The sequence below is a fragment of the Aythya fuligula genome, chromosome 1, assembly GCF_009819795.1.
Source record: "Aythya fuligula isolate bAytFul2 chromosome 1, bAytFul2.pri, whole genome shotgun sequence".
NCBI lineage: Eukaryota > Metazoa > Chordata > Aves > Anseriformes > Anatidae > Aythya > Aythya fuligula.
In genome coordinates this window covers 156,288,866-156,308,074 of record NC_045559.1, presented here as the reverse complement: position 1 = coordinate 156,308,074, position 19,209 = coordinate 156,288,866, and positions in this window count along the sequence as shown.

Sequence of the window (19,209 nt, the reverse complement as noted above, 5' to 3'; positions counted from 1 at the left end):
CGCTGTATAGGTGAGCAGCTTGTCACCTGGCTGCTCCGGTGCTGGGACTCTGGAGCCAATTGTGTGGAATTAGACGGCAGGGAAGCCAAGCGGCTGGGATCCCTTGCTCGAGACGCCGGCATTGACAAAGCAATTGCAGATGGAGCACGACCCACCAGCCTCTGGAGGCGTCTCCTCTCAGCTGTGAGGGAAAGGTATCCCTTCAAGGAAGATATTTTATGTCTACCAGGCAAGTGGACCACTATGGAGAAGGGAATCCAGTACCTGAGGGAATTAGCCGTACGGGAAGTGATTTATGAGGATCCAGACCGCAAACAAACATCCACAGATCCAGATGAAGTCAAGTGTACACGACCCATGTGGCGGAAGTTTGTACGGAGTGCACCATCATCATATGCCAGCTCATTGGCAATAATGGCCTGGAAAGAGGATGAGGAACCCACAGTGGGTGAAGCGGCTAAACAACTCCGGCAGTACGAAGAAAGTCTCTCCTCTTCCTTACAGGCCTGCGTCTCAGCTGTGGAGAAACTTTCTGAAAAGGTTCACCAACTTGAAGAGAATCTATTGTCCTCCCCACCTGAACCAACCAGTGCCCACCGACCAAAGGAGAACACTTGGGAGAAACTTTCTGAAAAGGTTCACCAACTTGAAGAGAGATTATTCTCCTTCGCACCTGTACAAAGCAGTGTCTCAGCTGTCAGGGGTAGGCGTTCACCCACACAAGGAAGACGATATGGTGGGTACTCACCCCGTGCCACCCTGTGGTTTTACTTACGAGACCATGGAGAGGACATGAGAAAGTGGGATGGAAAATCTACCGCGACCCTAGAGGCACGGGTACGTGAGTTGCAAAAGAAAACAATCAGGAAAAAGGGATTCTCCGAAAAGTTTGCTGCTCCAACTTCCAGCAGACAGTCCTTCAAACACAGAAACGAGGAAGATTCTGACCAGGATTAGGGGGGCCCTGCCTCCAGCCAGGGGGAGGAAAGGGATAATCGAGTTTATTGGACTGTGTGGATTCGATGGCCTGGCACATCACGCGCACAGAAGTATAAGGCTTTAGTAGACACCGGTGCACAATGTACTATAATGCCATCGAGCTATAAAGGACCAGAGCCCATCTATATTTGTGGAGTGACAGGGGGATCTCAGCAGTTGACTGTATTGGAGGCTGAAGTGAGTCTGACTGGGAATGAGTGGGAAAAGCACCGCATTGTGACTGGTCCGGATGCTCCATGTATCCTTGGCATAGACTATCTTAGAAGAGGATACTGCAAGGACCCAAAAGGGTTCCGGTGGGCTTTTGGTATTGCTGCCTTAGAGACAGAGGGCATTAAACAATTATCTACCTTGCCTGGTCTCTCAGAGGACCCCTCTGTTGTGGGGTTGCTGAGGGTCGAAGAACAGCAAGTGCCAATTGCTACCACAACTGTGCACCGGCGGCAATATCGCACTAACCGAGACTCCCTGATTCCCATCCATAAGCTAATTCGTCAATTGGAGAGCCAAGGAGTGATCAGCAAGACTCATTCACCTTTCAATAGTCCCATATGGCCAGTGCGAAAGTCTAATGGCGAGTGGAGACTAACAGTGGACTATCGCGGCCTGAACGAAGTCACGCCACCACTGAGTGCTGCAGTGCCGGACATGCTGGAACTTCAGTATGAACTTGAATCGAAGGCAGCCAAGTGGTACGCCACAATTGATATCGCTAATGCATTTTTCTCCATCCCTCTAGCAGCAGAGTGCAGGCCACAATTTGCCTTCACTTGGAGGGGAGTCCAATATACTTGGAATCGACTGCCCCAGGGGTGGAAACACAGCCCTACCATTTGCCATGGGCTGATCCAGTCTGCACTGGAGCAGGGGGAAGCTCCTGAACACCTGCAGTACATCGATGACATTATTGTGTGGGGTGACACAGCAGAGGAAGTTTTCGAGAAAGGGAAGAAAATAGTCCAAATCCTTCTGAAAGCCGGTTTTGCCATAAAACAAAATAAAGTCAAAGGACCTGCACGGGAGATCCAGTTTTTAGGAATAAAATGGCAAGATGGACGTCGTCAAATTCCAATGGATGTGATCAACAAAATAACAGCTATGTCTCCACCAACTAACAAAAAAGAAACACAGACTTTCCTAGGTGTTGTGGGGTTTTGGAGAATGCACATCCCAAATTACAGTCTGATTGTAAACCCACTCTACCAAGTAACTCGTAAGAAGAATGAGTTTGAATGGGGCCCTGAACAACGACAAGCCTTTGAACAAATCAAGCAGGAAATAGTCCATGCAGTAGCCCTTGGGCCAGTTCGAACAGGACCAGATGTAAAGAATGTGCTCTATACTGCAGCCGGGGAGAACGGCCCCACCTGGAGCCTCTGGCAGAAAGAACCTGGGGAAACTCGAGGTCGGCCTCTGGGGTTTTGGAGTCGGGGATACAGAGGATCTGAGGCCCGCTATACTCCAACTGAAAAGGAGATATTGGCAGCATATGAAGGAGTTCGATCTGCTTCGGAGGTGGTCGGTACTGAAGCGCAGCTCCTCCTAGCACCCCGATTACCGGTACTAGGCTGGATGTTCAAGGGAAGGGTCCCCTCTACGCATCATGCAACTGATGCTACATGGAGCAAGTGGGTTGCACTGATTACTCAGCGGGCTCGAATAGGAAACCCCAGTCGCCCAGGAATATTGGAAGTGATCATGGACTGGCCAGAAGGCAAATACTTTGGGATATCATCAGAGGAGGAGGTGGGTCGTGCTGAAGAAGCCCCACTGTACAACCAGTTGCCAGAGAATGAAAAGAAATAGGCCCTGTTCACTGATGGGTCCTGTCGTATTGTGGGGAAGCATCGGAGATGGAAGGCTGCTGTATGGAGTCCTACGCGACGAGTTGCAGAAGCTGCTGAGGGAGAAGGTGAATCGAGTCAGTTTGCAGAAGTGAAAGCCATTCAGCTGGCTTTAGACATTGCTGAACGAGAAAAATGGCCAGTTCTCTATCTCTACACCGATTCATGGATGGTAGCAAATGCCCTGTGGGGATGGTTACAGCAATGGAAGCAAAACAACTGGCAGCGTAGGGGCAAACCCATCTGGGCTGCTGCATTGTGGCAAGATATTGCTGCTCGGGTAGAGAACCTGGCTGTGAAAGTACGCCACGTAGATGCTCATGTGCCCAAGAATCGGGCTACTGAAGAACATCAAAACAACCAGCAGGTGGATCAGGCTGCTAAGATTGAAGTAGCTCAGGTGGACCTGGATTGGCAGCATAAAGGTGAATTATTTATAGCCCGATGGGCCCATGACACCTCAGGCCATCAAGGTAGAGATGCAACATACAGATGGGCTCGTGATCGAGGGGTGGACCTGACCATGGACGCTATAGCACAGGTTATTCATGACTGTGAAACATGTGCTGCAATCAAGCAAGCCAAACGGTCAAAGCCTCTTTGGTATGGAGGACGATGGCTGAAATATAAATATGGAGAGGCCTGGCAGATTGATTACATCACACTCCCTCAAACTCGCAATGGCAAGCGCCACGTACTTACAATGGTGGAAGCAACCACCGGATGGCTGGAAACATATCCTGTGCCTCATGCTACCGCCCGGAACACCATCCTGGGCCTTGAGAAGCAAGTCCTATGGCGACATGGCACCCCAGAAAGAATAGAATCAGACAATGGGACTCACTTCTGAAACAACCTTATAGACACTTGGGCCAAAGAACATGGTATTGAATGGGTGTATCACATCCCCTATCATGCACCAGCCTCCGGGAAAGTTGAACGATACAATGGCCTGTTAAAGACTACCTTGAAAGCAATGGGCGCTGGGACGTTCAAAAACTGGGATACGCATTTGGCAAAGGCCACCTGGTTAGTCAATACTAGGGGATCTACCAACCGAGCTGGACCTGCCCAATCAAACCTGTTACGTACTGTAGATGGGGATAAAGTTCCTGTAGTGCATGTAAAAAATATGCTGGGTAAAACAGTCTGGGCTACTCCTGCCTCAGGAAAAGGCAAACCTATTCGTGGAATTGTTTTCGCTCAGGGACCTGGATATACTTGGTGGGTGATGCAAAAGAACGGAGAGGTCCGGTGTGTACCTCAAGGAGATTTAATACTGGGTGAGAATAGCCCATGAACTGAATTGCACCATGTTAAATAGTATATTATACTGTATGTTATCACTACCATGATTACTATAGGTGACTAATTAGAATGTATGGAAAAGAATGTAACCTGAGCATGACATAAATGGTATGGAATAAGGGGTGGATAGATGTCCTGGTTTCAGTTAGCACAGAATTAATTTTCTTCCTAGTAGCTGGTGGAATGCTGTGTTTTGGCTTAGAATGAGAAGAGTGCTGATAACACCCCGATGCTTTAATTGTTGCAGAGCAGTGCTTATACTAAGCCAAGGACATCTCAGCCTTTGCTCTGTCCTGCCAACGGGCAGGCTGGGGGGTGCAGTAAGAGCTGGGAGGGGACAGACCCAGGACAGGTGACCCAAACTAGCCAAAGGGGTATTCCATACCATCTGACGTCATGCTAAACAATATATAGGGGTGGCTAGCCGGAGGGAGGGGGCCGGACTGCTCGGGGTTAGGCTGGGCATCGGTCAGCGGGTGGTGAGCAATTGCATTGTGCATCACTTGTTTGTACATACTATTATTACTTTCGTATTATCACCATTGTATCATCATTATTATTATTGTTATTATTATTTTGTTATTTTTTTTTCCTGTCTTATTAAACTGTCTTTATCTCAACTCACGGGCTTCACTTTCCATTTCTCTCCCCCGTCCCAGAGAGGGAGGGGGGAGGGTGAGCGAACGGCTGCGTGGTGTTTAGCTGCCGGTCGGGTTAAACCACGACACCAGGAAGAGTTACAATTTCACCAACTGTATACAATTCATGTGTAATTATTGCCCTGAGTATTTCTTATTCTGTATATTAGCTATGTTGACATTAGCAAAATATTACAGGTACTTAGCCATCTAAATTAACATGTCACCTAACCATTATTAAACTTTCTATCTCAGCTAGATTTCTAAACTATATATTCAATCAACAGAAATGGGCAGATAGGTTCACCTCAATTGTAAAAATAGCTATCTCAATAAAGGAAGGTTTTTTTTTTCTAATTAGCATAAAATACCTTACATACATGTATATATATATACTATTGATTTTGATATATTCAAATGAAGTACAAGTCTATTTTCTTTCCATTTTTTTTCCATGACACAAAAAAAATGATATTGTATTCAAACTAATCACATTTCCAGTGTATCAGGATCAAGTCACAATTGTTGAAATAGCTGTGGTTTGTTTTGTTGTTGTTGTTGTTGTTTTTCTGGTCACTATGAAATAGAGAGGAAATATTACATTAGAAATTAAAATGTGTAGTGTTGCTGCTGTTGTTATTCCCCTTAGGTTGCCTCAGTCTTTATTGGACATATTGGTCTGTTTCAGGAGTGAAGGAAATGTATAAAGTAATCCAAATCTGAACCATTTTGAGATTTTAAATAGTCAATAATAAGAATGTTCCCTCAAAATACCATCTGTAATAGGAGAGCTCATAAAATGAAGTGTTAGTTCATTGTTATTTAAAAAATAATGCTTACTATCTTTAATTTTTCAAATAATGATTGACAGTAGCCCCATGTAGTAGAACATAATTGTGATAATGAAGGAAGGAATAAATGAAGTCAGGCCTGTTTCTGAATTAAAAATTCACACTCTCTTTAACAAGCAGACTTGAAAACAGTCATCCATTGATATGGTCACTACAGCATCCCTCAAGAAAAAGAGTTTTAAAAATAATAGCTACAACCTGATAGATAGGCTTTGTCAAAACTACCCTTATTATGAAGAGTGACCTAATTTTCATATTTTATGTTTTTTTTTTTTTTTTTTTTTTTCTCAACTACTGGACTAATTTTTTTTTAGAATGTGTGTGTGTGGAGTCCTTCTTTTCCCTGCTGAAAAAAGGCAAGACTCATACTAATTACATTCAGAAATGGAATATGTGCTTGTTTTTCCTGGATGTAATTTTATAATAAACTATTGATTGTAAAATATCTTATTCCAATAGGAAGCCATCATAGTACCAACACATCAAGAGAAAATTATCCTTTCTAATTGCTTGGTTTGTAAACTATGCTGTGCACAACAAGGAAACTAACAAAAACAGATGTACTCTGTCAGCCAAAGGGGAAATATCTGCATAACAAGTTAGCCCAAGAGAGGCTTATGCTAGCATAGAAATGCAATCATTTATGTGCATTATCATTCTTCATCACTCTGTTCTATGCTTAGTGGTTTTGTTTTCGTCTTCTAAAATCCTGTCTATTACTAGCATTGGAATATACCATTTCTAGAACATATAATACTTTAATTACTTCATAGATGATCTGAATAGAGATGAGGGTGTTGATAAATGATTCTATTAGCAGATTCTTACAATAAAGATTTATTTTACAATTAAAAAAAAAAAAAAAAAAAAAAAAAGCATAAAGATGCTGAAATACTTCAGTTAAGATAATCAGTTCTATGGTTCCATTCCTCTCTTTATCCTTCCTCCTCTTCCTCTGTGTCTGCAACATTCTTCTCTTCCTTAAATTACAAAATTTGTTATGAGTACATCCAAGCAAGCACAACAGTGAAACCAAGATCCTCTGTACCAGTTGAAATATAACAGTTAAAGCAAAATGTAATGGCTGAAATTAAATAAGATTATTCATGTATTTTACAATAGAGGGAAGGAAAGGTGAGAAGGTCAAGAAGAATTGGAATTCCAGGAGGAAGCTGCTCTTGAAATGGTAGAACAAACATAATAACAAGACTAGAGAAAATATTCCTTCCTTCCTTCCTTCCTTCCTTCCTTCCTTCCTTCCTTCCTTCCTTCCTTCCTTCCTTCCTTCCTTCCTTCCTTCCTTCCTTCCTTCCTTCCTTCCCTCCTTCCTTCCTTCTTTCCTTCCCTCCTTCCTTCCTTCTTTCCTTCCTTCCTTCTTTCCTTCCTTCCTTCCTTCCTTCCTCCCTCCCTCCCTCCCTCCCTCCCTCCCTCCCTCCCTCCCTCCCTCCCTCCCTCCCTTCCTTCCTTCCTTCCTTCCTTCCTTCCTTCCTTCCTTCCTTCCTTCCTTCCTTCCTTCCTTCCTTCCTTCCTTCCTTCCTTCCTTCCTTCCTTCCCTCCTTCCCTCCTTCCCTCCTTCCTTCCCTCCTTCCTTCCTTCCTTCCTTCCTTCCTTCCTTCCTTCCTTCCTTCCTTCCTTCCTTCCTTCCTTCCTTCCTTCCTTCCTTCCTTCCTTCCTTCCCTCCTTCCCTCCTTCCCTCCTTCCCTCCTTCCCTCCTTCCCTCCTTCCCTCCGTCCTTCCATCCTTTCTTTCTTCCTTTCTTTCTAAAGCATGTGTAAAGAAAGAGAAACAATGCGTTAAAAAATAAAGTTCAGGTATTCCAACTTATACCGACAACTGATACCAAGTTTTTTAGCAAAGAAGTCTACTATTAACCCATTTTTAATTTGATGATTTTACCTAAGATGATCTGCAGTCTGTTTTGTTCCATCCTTAGGTGAAAATTGGATTTCTTACAAAGTGTACATGGCCAAAACTACTTAAAGAAAACAGGCAACCTATTGCAGACATTCCAATGGGGAGATGTTTACAATAAAAGATGTGTAGAGAACGTAAAATGTTTACAAAAGGAAGTGGTAAAGAACATCATACCTTAGAAGGAAAATATGGTTTTATGGTATTAATTTATATGCACTTTAGGAGTGGTATACCATATAACTATGGTATACAGTCTTCTCTAGAAGACTACTCTTTATATTGCCCCAATTTTTGCTGGTTAGCTTGTTTTCAAGTTCTTTAGCTTCTTGTACTTTACTAGAAATCAGTAAAAGTATTGTTTATAGAGAATCCATCAAGTTATTTTTTCACAGGTTTATAATCAATTAGTTACAGGAAAGATCATTTATGTATGTAAATGTAGCAAAATATATTAGAAAGATTATATTCAGTTTTATACACAAAATTTGACTGAAGATTTAATCAAAACACGTCTGAAATATCTAATTCAAGAAGAGATTAGTTCTTTACTTTGTTCTGTTTTCAATGAAATAACATGAAATCTCTTGAATTACACTGTTGAATGTAAAGATTAAGAAGAGATTCCTAGAGAAAGGAAGATTAAATATATTTAAACAAACAAAGTGTCATGGTTTAACCCGGCCGGCAGCTAAACACCACACAGCCGTTCGCTCACCCTCCCCCCTCTCTCTCTGAGATGGGGGAGAGAAATGGAAAGTGAAGCCCGTGAGTTGAGATAAAGACAGTTTAATAAGACAGGAAAATAACAATAACAATACAATTATGATAATAGTACTACTAATAATAATATGTACAAACAAATGATGCACAATGCTCACCACCCACTGTCCGATGCCCAGACTAACCCCAAGCAGTCCGGCCCCGCACCCGGCTAGCCACCCCTATATATTGTTTAGCATGATGTCAGATGGTATGGAATACCCCTTTGGCTAGTTTGGGTCACCTGTCCTGGGTCTGTCCCCTCCCAGCTCTTACTGCACCCCCAGCCTGCCCGTTGGCAGGACAGAGCAAGAAGCTGAAATGTCCTTGACTTAGTATAAGCACTGCTCTGCAACAATTAAAACATTGGGGTGTTATCAGCACTTTTCTCATCCTAAGCCAAAACATAGCATTCTACCAGCTACTAGGAAGAAAATTAACTCTGTTCTAACTGAAACCAGGACACAAACAAAAAAACAAAAAACAAAAACCAAAACAAAACAACAACAAAAAACACAAACACAACAATAAAATAAACATAGAATTAGAAGGAACATAATAAAATATGGTTAAGTTAATGATAATTTTCCAGGAGATTTGAAATCATGTTTTAAATGAGAATATATAGGTAAAATGGGATTTTCAAATGTTATTATTTTACTCACTCAGAAATGATGGAAGGGGTTATTGTATGAAAATGCCAAACAAGCATCAGAAATGGGATGACAATGTGGGAATGCTAGTCCAAAAACAGGCAGGGCAGTAAAAGAGTATTTCTCTTCAGTAATATCCAAATTTGTGAACAATTCAGATTACCATTTTCTTACAGTCATTTGATCTGAACACTGTCCACCTTTTCTTGGTAGATTATTGCTAACAAATTCCTAGTGAGGCACTGCGTTTAAAATGTCCATGGCATACCTCGCATAATATCCTGTCAATATCCTGTCAATATCCTGTCAATATCCTGTCCAATATCCTGTCAGTTTGACCTCAGTGCCAGGGAAGCTCATGGAGCAGATCCTCCTGAGAGTCATCATGCAGCACTTGCAGGGCAAGCAGGCGATCAGGCCCAGTCAGCATGGGTTTATGAAAGGCAGATCCTGCTTGACGAACCTGATCTCCTTCTATGACAAAGTAACGCGCTGGGTGGACGAGGGAAAGGCTGTGGATGTGGTCTACCTTGACTTCAGCAAGGCTTTTGACACTGTTTCCCACAGCATTCTCCTCAAGAAACTGGCTGCTCTTGGCTTGGACTGGCGCAGGCTTTGTTGGGTTAGAAACTGGCTGGATAGCCAGGCCCAAAGAGTCGTGGTGAATGGAGCCAAGTCCAGTTGGAGGCCAGTCACTAGTGGCATCCCCCAGGGCTTGGTGCTGGGGCCGGTCCTCTTTAATATCTTCATCGATGACCTGGACGAGGGCATCGAGTGCACCCTCAGTAAGTTCGCAGATGACACCAAGTTAGGTGTGTGTATCGATCTGCTTGAGGGTATGAAAGCTCTGCAGGAGGATCTGAATAGGCTGCACCGATGGGCTGAGGTCAGCTCTATGAAGTTCAACAAGGCCAAGTGCCAGGTCCTGCACCTGGGGCGCAATAACCCCAAGCAGAGCTACAGGCTGGGAGAGGAATGGTTGGAGAGCTGCCAGGCAGAGAAGGACCTGGGAGTGATGGTAGATAGTCGGCTGAATATGTGCCAGCAGTGTGCTCAGGTGGCCAAGAAGGCCAACGGCATCCTGGCTTGTATCAGGAACGGTGTGACCAGTAGGGCAAGGGAGGTGATCGTCCCCCTGTACTCAGCTCTGGTGAGGCCGCACCTCGAGTACTGTGTTCAGTTTTGGGCCCCTCGCTACAAGAAGGACATCGAGGTGCTTGAGCGGGTGCAGAGAAGGACGACAAAGCTGGTGAGGGGCCTGGAGAACAAGTCCTACGAGGAGTGGCTGAGGGAGCTGGGCTTGTTCAGCCTGGAGAAGAGGAGGCTCAGGGGCGACCTTATCGCTCTCTATAGGTACCTCAAGGGAGGCTGTAGCGAGGTGGGGGTTGGTCTGTTCTCCCACGTGCCTGGTGACAGGACGAGGGGGAATGGGCTTAAGTTGAGCCAGGGGAGTTTTAGGCTGGATGTTAGGAAGAACTTCTTTACCGAAAGGGTTGTTAGGCATTGGAAGGGGCTGCCCAGGGAAGTGGTGGAGTCACCATCCCTGGAAGTCTTCAAAAGAGGTTTAGATGTAGAGCTTAGGGATATGGTTTAGTGGGGACTGCTAGCGTTAGGTCAGAGGTTGGACTCGATGATCTTGAGGTCTCTTCCAACCTAGAAATTCTGTGATTCTGTGATAATATTTGTTTTTCATTTGCCAGTAACAACCTTGCCATGACGAAGCTGGTGAGGGGTCTGGAGAACAAGTTTTACGAGGAACAGCTGAGGGAGGTGGGATTGTTCATCCTGGAGAAGAGGAGGCTCAGGGGTGACCTTATCACTCTTTATAAGTACATTAAAGGAGGCTGTAGGGAGGTGCGGGTTGGTCTATTCTCCCATGTGTCTGCTGACAGGATGAGGGGGAAAGGGCTAAAGTTGTGCCAGGGGTGGTTTAGGTTGGATATTAGGAAGAACTTCTTTACTGAGAGGGTTGTTAGGATTTAGAATGGGCTGCCCAGGGAAGTGGTGGAGTCACCATCCCTGGAGGTCTTTAAAAGATGTTTAGATGTTGAACTTAGCGATATGATTTGGTGGAGGACTTGTTAGTGTTAGTTCAGAGGTTGGACTCGATGATCTTGAGGTCTCTTCCAACCTAGACAATTCTGTGATTCTGTGACACAGAAATGTGGTTCACATCTATGTATGTATTATATGTATATTATACATATATATGTATATTATATATATATATGTATATTATATATATATATGTATACTTTATATATATATATAATATACGCATATGTGTAAATATTGACCCATTCTAATAGTATATAATATCACTATCACCATACTACAATACCTGGATGAAATTTTACAAAACAAATTAAAAGCTATATATTCTATGGAATAGCTGACCACATCAATAACTATTTGATATCGCCTTTATCTCATATGTCCATGTTCAAGTATTTTGCTGAATTTGTTCAATTTCTTTCTTCATTCATTGGAATCAAGTCTTTCAATGACATTGTAGAGTCAGTCCCATGAGTGCTGAGACACCAAGGAAAACATTTGTTCTTTTCAAATACCATGTCTGAAGGATATGTTTGAGATTGCACTTAAATCTTCTTAAAAGTTCAGAACATCAAATTCCCTCCTGTAAAATCACAGAATCATAGAATATTAGGGGTTGGAAAGACCTCAAGAAATCATCAGCTCCAACCCCCCTGCCTAAGCAGGTTCCATAGAGTAGGTTGCCCAGGTAAGCAGCCAGATGGGCCTTGAATATCTCCAGTGAAGGAGACTCCACAACCTTCCTGGGCAACCTGTTCCAGTGCTCTGTCACCCTCACTGTGAAGAAGTTCTTTCTCATGTTGGTGCAGAACTTCCTGTGATCCATTTTTTGGTCATTGCCCCTTGTCTTGTCCCCACAAAACACTGAAAAGAAGTTGGCCAAATCCCTCTGTCTCCCACACTTCAGGTATTTGTAAACATTAATAAGATCCCCTTTCAGTCTTCTTTTCTCCAGGCTGAACAGACCCAGGTCTCTCAGCCTTTCCTCATAGGGAAGATGCTCCAGGCCCCGTATCGTCTTTGTGGCCCTGCACTGGACTCTTTCCAGGAGATCCCTGTCTTTTTTGTGTACTGAGGAGCCCAGAACTTGACACAGTACTCCAGGTGAGGCCTGACCAGGGCAGAGTAGAGGGGGATGATCACCTCCCTTGACCTGCTGGCCATGCTCCTTTTAATGCATGCCAGGATCCCATTGGCCTTCTTGGCTACCAGAGCACACTGCTGGCTCAAAATACTGCTTTCAGCTTCAAAATGTGACTTTGCCAGTAAGATACCATGCTTTTTTCTAAACATCTTATTTACAGATCACAGGATTAATTTCCTCAAAACAATAACACTATTATCACAAGTATATAAAATTACTTGTTTAAGTCCTTAATAACAACAATAAAGTGCAAATTTTTATGCAAAAATTGTGCATGATTTGTGTATCATAAATGTATACAGATTGTTACAATGTCCTTTTCAGGGCAGAGCAAGAGTTTCCAGAGGGACTGGGAGGGCACAGCAAAGGGAGCAGCCTCACGGGGCCCAAACAAGAGAAGATGATAGCTTTTCCAGAGAGACAAAATAAATAAATAGATAGATAGATAGATAGATAGATAAGTCAGGATCAAAGCAGTTTATTGATTCTTTAACGTAGTTATTTGGCAATAAGTGGAATATACTTTCAAGACTTTCATCACTAATAGAACAGATATACCTCAATACACTTATAAGATGTAAACTAATACCTACACAGTTCTAAGTACCATCATATAGCTAATCCTAGGAAGCTCTGACCAGTCCCCCTCAGAAACACATGCATCCACATGAACTTTCCTTCCTCCCCTGGCCACCAGGGTTCCTATCACACCCTCACTGGCCATAGGGGTTCCCCTCCTCTGGAGAGCTGCACAAGCTTTCTCTGTGTTCCTGCTGCTCCTGACACCAAAGATGCATCTTCCAACAATAATGCACTTGCCACCAACCCTGGGAGGTGTTCCTGCAGCCCAAGGTGTCCTGAGTGCTGCCCCACAGTCCAAAGCCCACGTGCCCAGCATACTACCCTCACACAGTCACCCTGCACCCTACAGAGAGGCTGTATTGCCTGGCTTGGGCAGCACAGGGATAATGGTGGCATGGTCAGACCCCTGTTGAGGATGCTGCTTCCTCTCAGCCATCTCTCCCAGTTTTAACAGAAATTCATGCTCCTAATCAAGGTAACTTCTCTATTTCAGAAACCTTTGTGATACCACAGTTGCTATTTAACATTGTTGATGTTTGTCCTCATCTTCAACATGATAAACACTGGAGAAATGACCTACCAGAGAGTTCAGTGTGATCCATGCACACAATTTACATTCACATAATGATCTTATCATATTGTTATCTAGGTCATTTGCCAGGGGAAGGCTCTGCAGATAACCAAGTTCCGATGAGAATCCCAACTCCTAGACACATCTGTAGAGATGAGAAAAAATAAAATAAAATTAACAAAGTCAAGCCAGAGAACCAATGTTCACACCATTGATGCATTCAGCCAAGGACAAGAGCTGCAATGTAACTCATGCAAAGACCAAGGATGAGGGTAATTCCTTTTCTTGGGGGAGGGGCCCCAAGAATGCTTCTCAGAGGTCTTTCTCACTGAGTGATATCAGATCTGTCTTTGAGCACTGGTAGGCAAACAAAAAGGAGGGGGGAAGAGTTTGCACAGCCTGTTGGTGCAATCAGAGCTCTAAAAAATTCCTAAACTGGGGAAATAATAGTTTTAACCAAATACTTCCTTCATGCATCCAGCACTACTGGTCTGTATAAAATAATTTTAAAGTAACCTCAAACATTATCCAGTGAAGTTTTCTTTAACACAGTGGTATAAAGTTACAGTTCACATGCAATCAACTAAACTACGGTACATCATAGTACAAATTTGTATATTTTAATCACTCATTTTTCCTTCTTGTCTTGTTTAAAATGTTGTTTAACAGACATATAAGCTTACATCCTTATGCATCTTCTATTCTGTCTACATGCATTGCTTTCATATGCATAAGTGATCTACTGATCATAATTCATATGAAATGCATCCATCATTACAGACCAATCTTATTTATTTATTTATTTGTGGAAATAGTTTAAAGTTATCTTTAAGTTATTTAATTTCTTCTCATTACCTAAGAGAGTACTTTTTTTTTTTTTTTTTTTTCCTTTTCAAACTGAGCCATTCCAAATGACCTACAAAACAAATGCTGTCTTTACATTTTCATACAAGCAAATATGCTAATAAAAACAGCACACCATTGTTGGTGAATGTTTCAGCCTTGACTGGTTTCAGTAATTTGTTATTGTTTTGAGTCTTGCTTGTCTCAGTCCCAGTTCTGAAGCTGACCCCCAAGCTTCACTCAGGCCACTTAAACAAAGCCCTAACTTGGAGAACCAAAGTCAGTTTAGTGTTCCTAGGATCCATCCATAATGAAAAGGAGAGAAGAACATCTAACCTACATGAAATATGAATCATCTTCTGTTGTTCCAATGACTCTGCAGTGATAGGGATGTTATGGGAAATGTAGCAACATTTTTATTTAAATGAACCATGACTGATGTTTTAATTGGTATAGAAAGATAAAAATTCTATCTGGTTATTTGTAAATTAACAGAATTTAACTTAGGTTATTAAAGATTGATTTATATTTTGCTTTATACAAATAACCTTTCAAATCTGAAAGTCATGAAGACAGAATATGCCCTGTGATCAACATGCAATTAAGATTATTATTCACTTTAACACTAGAGAATGATATAAATGGGAGAAGTGATCATGTGCATTTAGGTAATCTTTTCTGTTGTATGAGTTTATTAAACACTACTTCAAAATACACACACACATACACACAAAACACTTCAGTGCCAGTATAACTGATGTATTATTCTACCTGATTTTTCCTCACAGAAGCCCTGAATCAGTGACAAATAAATTTAATAGAAATGTTACCTTGTCTTCAAAAGTCTGGCTCAAAGTGAGAGCAAAAATACAATTGAAAGTTCTATGAACAAAAGTGCATTACCTTCTCAATATAACTAGAATGAATAACAAGGTGTCACAAGAGAGACCATGAATAACTTATGATTAATTGGAAGCAAGAAGCGCAAGGCTTTGAACTCTAGTAATTGAATTTTGTATAAGTTTGTTCGTAGCAGCTATTAAACTTATTTGCCTTTAAGAGCTATTAGACATATTGAAAGATTTGCCATTCTTCAAATAACAAAAGAAAAACTAAAGGGTGGTATTGCATTAGACTAGAATAGTTAAGAAATACATTTCTAAAATGCATTACAGTGAAATATGCATGTAGTAGCAGTACTGTGAAGTTATCGTAATTGAATGAAAACAAAGCAAAACAAAACAAACCAGGACACAAAAACCAAACAAGGAAGCAAATAAACAAAACCAGAAAAAGTCATTTAGATATTTCCCAGAATATCTTCAAAATCACAGAAGGATAGAAGTATTTTTTGCCCATTGTACACTTCTATTCACTTTTCTAATACAGTAAAATAAGGAAAAAAAAAAAAAAAAAAAAGTAGTCTTGTGCCTTTGAAGAGAAATAGAAGCAGGAAATGAAAACATGGAAATTCATATGCAAATATCATCGATCTGTGCTTTGAATAACACTTTCATATTACAAGATGAAGCTTGATAGTTATATACCAATATGTTTACTCCATATATTTACGTTATATTTTTAACTCAATATTATTGAAATATGTAACTAAAGCATACACTTAGACTGGTCTAGAGAAATATTTATCTCTGATAAAATAAGATAGGTATTTCAAAAGAATTAAAATCCCTTTGCTTCTAATAGTAGATATTTGACAGTATATCTATCTAATATTTGACTTCTCTTCTCTTCTCTTCTCTTCTCTTCTCTTCTCTTCTCTTCTCTTCTCTTCTCTTCTCTTCTCTTCTCTTCTCTTCTCTTCTCTTCTCTTCTCTTCTCTTCTCTTCTCTTCTCTTCTCTTCTCTTCTCTCTTTCCTTCTCTTCTCTCTTTCCTTCTCTTTTCTTTTTCCTTTCCTTTCCTTTCCTTTCCTTTCCTTTCCTTTCCTTTCCTTTCCTTTCCTTTCCTTTCCTTTCCTTTCCTTTCCTTTCCTTTCCTTTCCTTTCCTTTCCTTTCCTTTCCTTTCCTTTCCTTTCCTTTCCTTTCCTTTCCTTTCCTTTCCTTCCCTTCCCTTCCCTTCCCTTCCCTTCCCTTCCCTTCCCTTCCCTTCCCTTCCCTTCCCTTCCCTTCCCTTCCCTTCCCTTCCCTTCCCTTCCCTTCCCTTCCCTTCCCTTCCCTTCCCTTCCCTTCCCTTCCCTTCCCTTCCCTTCCCTTCCCTTTCCTTCCCTTCCCTTCCCTTCCCTTCCCTTCCCTTCCCTTCCCTTCCCTTCCCTTCCCTTCCCTTCCCTTCCCTTCCCTTTCCACTTCATGTTTATAACTTTCCTAATATAAATTGAAATAACCTGCATGTCTTATTGAAATGAATGAAATAAAAAATAATAATAGCTATTGTATTAGTATATTCACAATTGGACAGAAAATATACATTATTTTATGGTCTTTTCAAATTTTAGGTAAATACATCTTTGGTGTTACAATGCTTACAGGTATTTGACTTTCAGACAAAACCCAGCAAGTATGAGTGTGTTTCCTAGGACCCCCTGCCTCACAACAACTCTTATGATGAGCAGAATACAGCCTAGAACTGTATGACACTGACACTGAAACAAACCATACCAAAATAAAAAAAAAAACAAAAAAAAAAAAAAAAAACAACAACAACAAAAAAAACAATTAACAACACCAGCAACAGCAAAAAACATTTACAAAGTCTGTCTTGGTCAGAGGAAAAGCTAGTCTAATTCAGTATCCTGTCTCTAACTGTTGTAAAAATTGATGTCTAAGGAAGAGAATAAACTTCAACAGCAAGTCCTAAGTTTTGTTTTATTTAATGTATTTTGGAGCCTTTAGAGTATTTCTTTTCCATGATCTGGCCCAGTTTCACCCCAACTAAACTTCAGCAGCCACAACAAGACAAAGGTCTTTGAATGAAAGGGAACCATGAGATGCTCCAATAAATCATGTTCCCTATTTTCATCTATTGGAGCACTTTTATCAAGTTAGGATAGAAATAGTAAGTATATATACAAGATCTTCCTATGTGAATGCAGTGTAGTCTAGAGACACAGTGCTCTTATCACTTGTAACAGTTTGTGCAAGGTAACCACGGATACCTCATAGAATCATAGGTTTTACTCAAGCTTGCCTCACCAGGAGCTTCATCAGGCTTCTTTCGCTGTAACAGCAGTTATCTAAACAACTTGTTTTAGACTTTGCTTGGCTTTGTACATTTGTATGGTACAATTGCTCCAGGGGAGGTTTAGGTTGGAAATTAGGAGATATTTCCTCTCAGAAAGAGTAGTCAGGCATTGGAACAGATTGCCCAGGGAAGCGGTGAGGTCACCATCCCTGGGTGTGTTTATTGGAACGTTGGACCTGGTGATTAGGGACATGGTTTAGTGGGTGACATTGGTAACAGGATTATGTTAGGAGCAGATGATCTTGGAGGTCTTTTCCAACATTAATGACTCTATATGTATACATTTGTAACTAACAGACGGTGTTAACCAACAATTATTCAGAGAGGGGTGAATTATCTTTGATTTTACAATAAAATGAAATATAAAGGAGTACTGGCATGAGGTTATATGAGGAGCCTTGAAAGTACACAGTACACAGGGACGTACTGAGGGCTTCAAGAGTATAAGCATTTTGCCAGTGGTTGATTATTGGTCTTCAAAGGAAAACACTCTTGGAAGTTGTGTGGAACCAGTTATAAGGCTAACAAAGAAAAAGTGACTTATTGCAAAATAAACAACATATATGTTTGGATGTAATGTGAATTGTGACAAATGCATGAAAATAACCCTTGGTGAATCCTAGAATAAGAAGGAAGAAACCAGCTGACCCCACCACTGCGCTCATCCCAGATAAAGCAAATGACCTCAGGGACTCACTAGACTGTCAATGCCTAGAGGACACTGAAAGATTGAGCATAACCACAGAGAACGGCTGGTGTATGTATCATATTAGCTATATGAAATCTGAACTATAAGCACTGGTGTAATTGTAATTGGGCTAGTAATAGTACATGATTAGACTGTTAAGACTTTAGTTAGACTAAAAATAATTCTTAGATTTTTATATAAGCTGTGTTCCTTTGCCCCACATAAAGTACTTTAGTTGTAGTGAACAAACTGATGGAGAATTTGTTGCTGTATAACTGCAACAAACTGGTGTTGTCCAAAAGACAGACACTAAATAAATATATCAGTGAGGTTCTAAATGCATAATTGCTTTTTCAGAAGTAGCTGAACTTCAGTGTGCAAAGAAAATGTATCAAACAAGGATCATTAGGAGAGAGTCACCATTCTTTACAGATGGAGTTGACCATTTAAGTGCACAAAGATCAATACTTCTCACACATGCAGTGTTGAGGGAAGTTTCAGAATAAAATCTGTCAGCTGTGCAAAGGTTGTGTAACTGCTAAACAGAGTTATATAAACTATAATTTTGGACTTCAACACCTAACCTTTGCTGATAGGAATGTGCCTGGGAAGATCATGGAAACGATCTTCCTGGAAGCAGTGCCAAGGTACATGTAAGACAAGGAGGTGATCCAAGACAGCCAGCATGACTTCACCAAGGGTAAATCATGCCTGATAAATCTGCTAGCCTTCTATGAGGGGAATGGTTTTATCTAAATGAGGAGAGATTTAGAGGTTAGAGAAAATTATTCACTGTGGGAGTGGTGAGGCATTGGCACAGGTTTCCCTAAGAGGATGTGGATGCCTCATCCCTGGAGGTGTTCAAGACCAGTTTGGATGAGACTCTGGGCAACCTATTCTAGTGGGTAGCATCCCTGCCCAGCAGGATGATGACAAAGGTATTGGAATTATATGATCTTTGAGGCCCCTTCCAACCCAAGCCATTCTATGATTCTCTATCTATGATTCTGTGATGTCCCATTTTAGATGCCTCAAGTGAGATTCAGAAGGTAAATGAGACCTGAGCAGATTTTAGATGCTCAAGTGTCAGAAAGTAATTTATAATGAGTGCCTATTTCTTGCAGTGCTTACCTCACATTTCAGTCAGAGCCTATATTTTGACT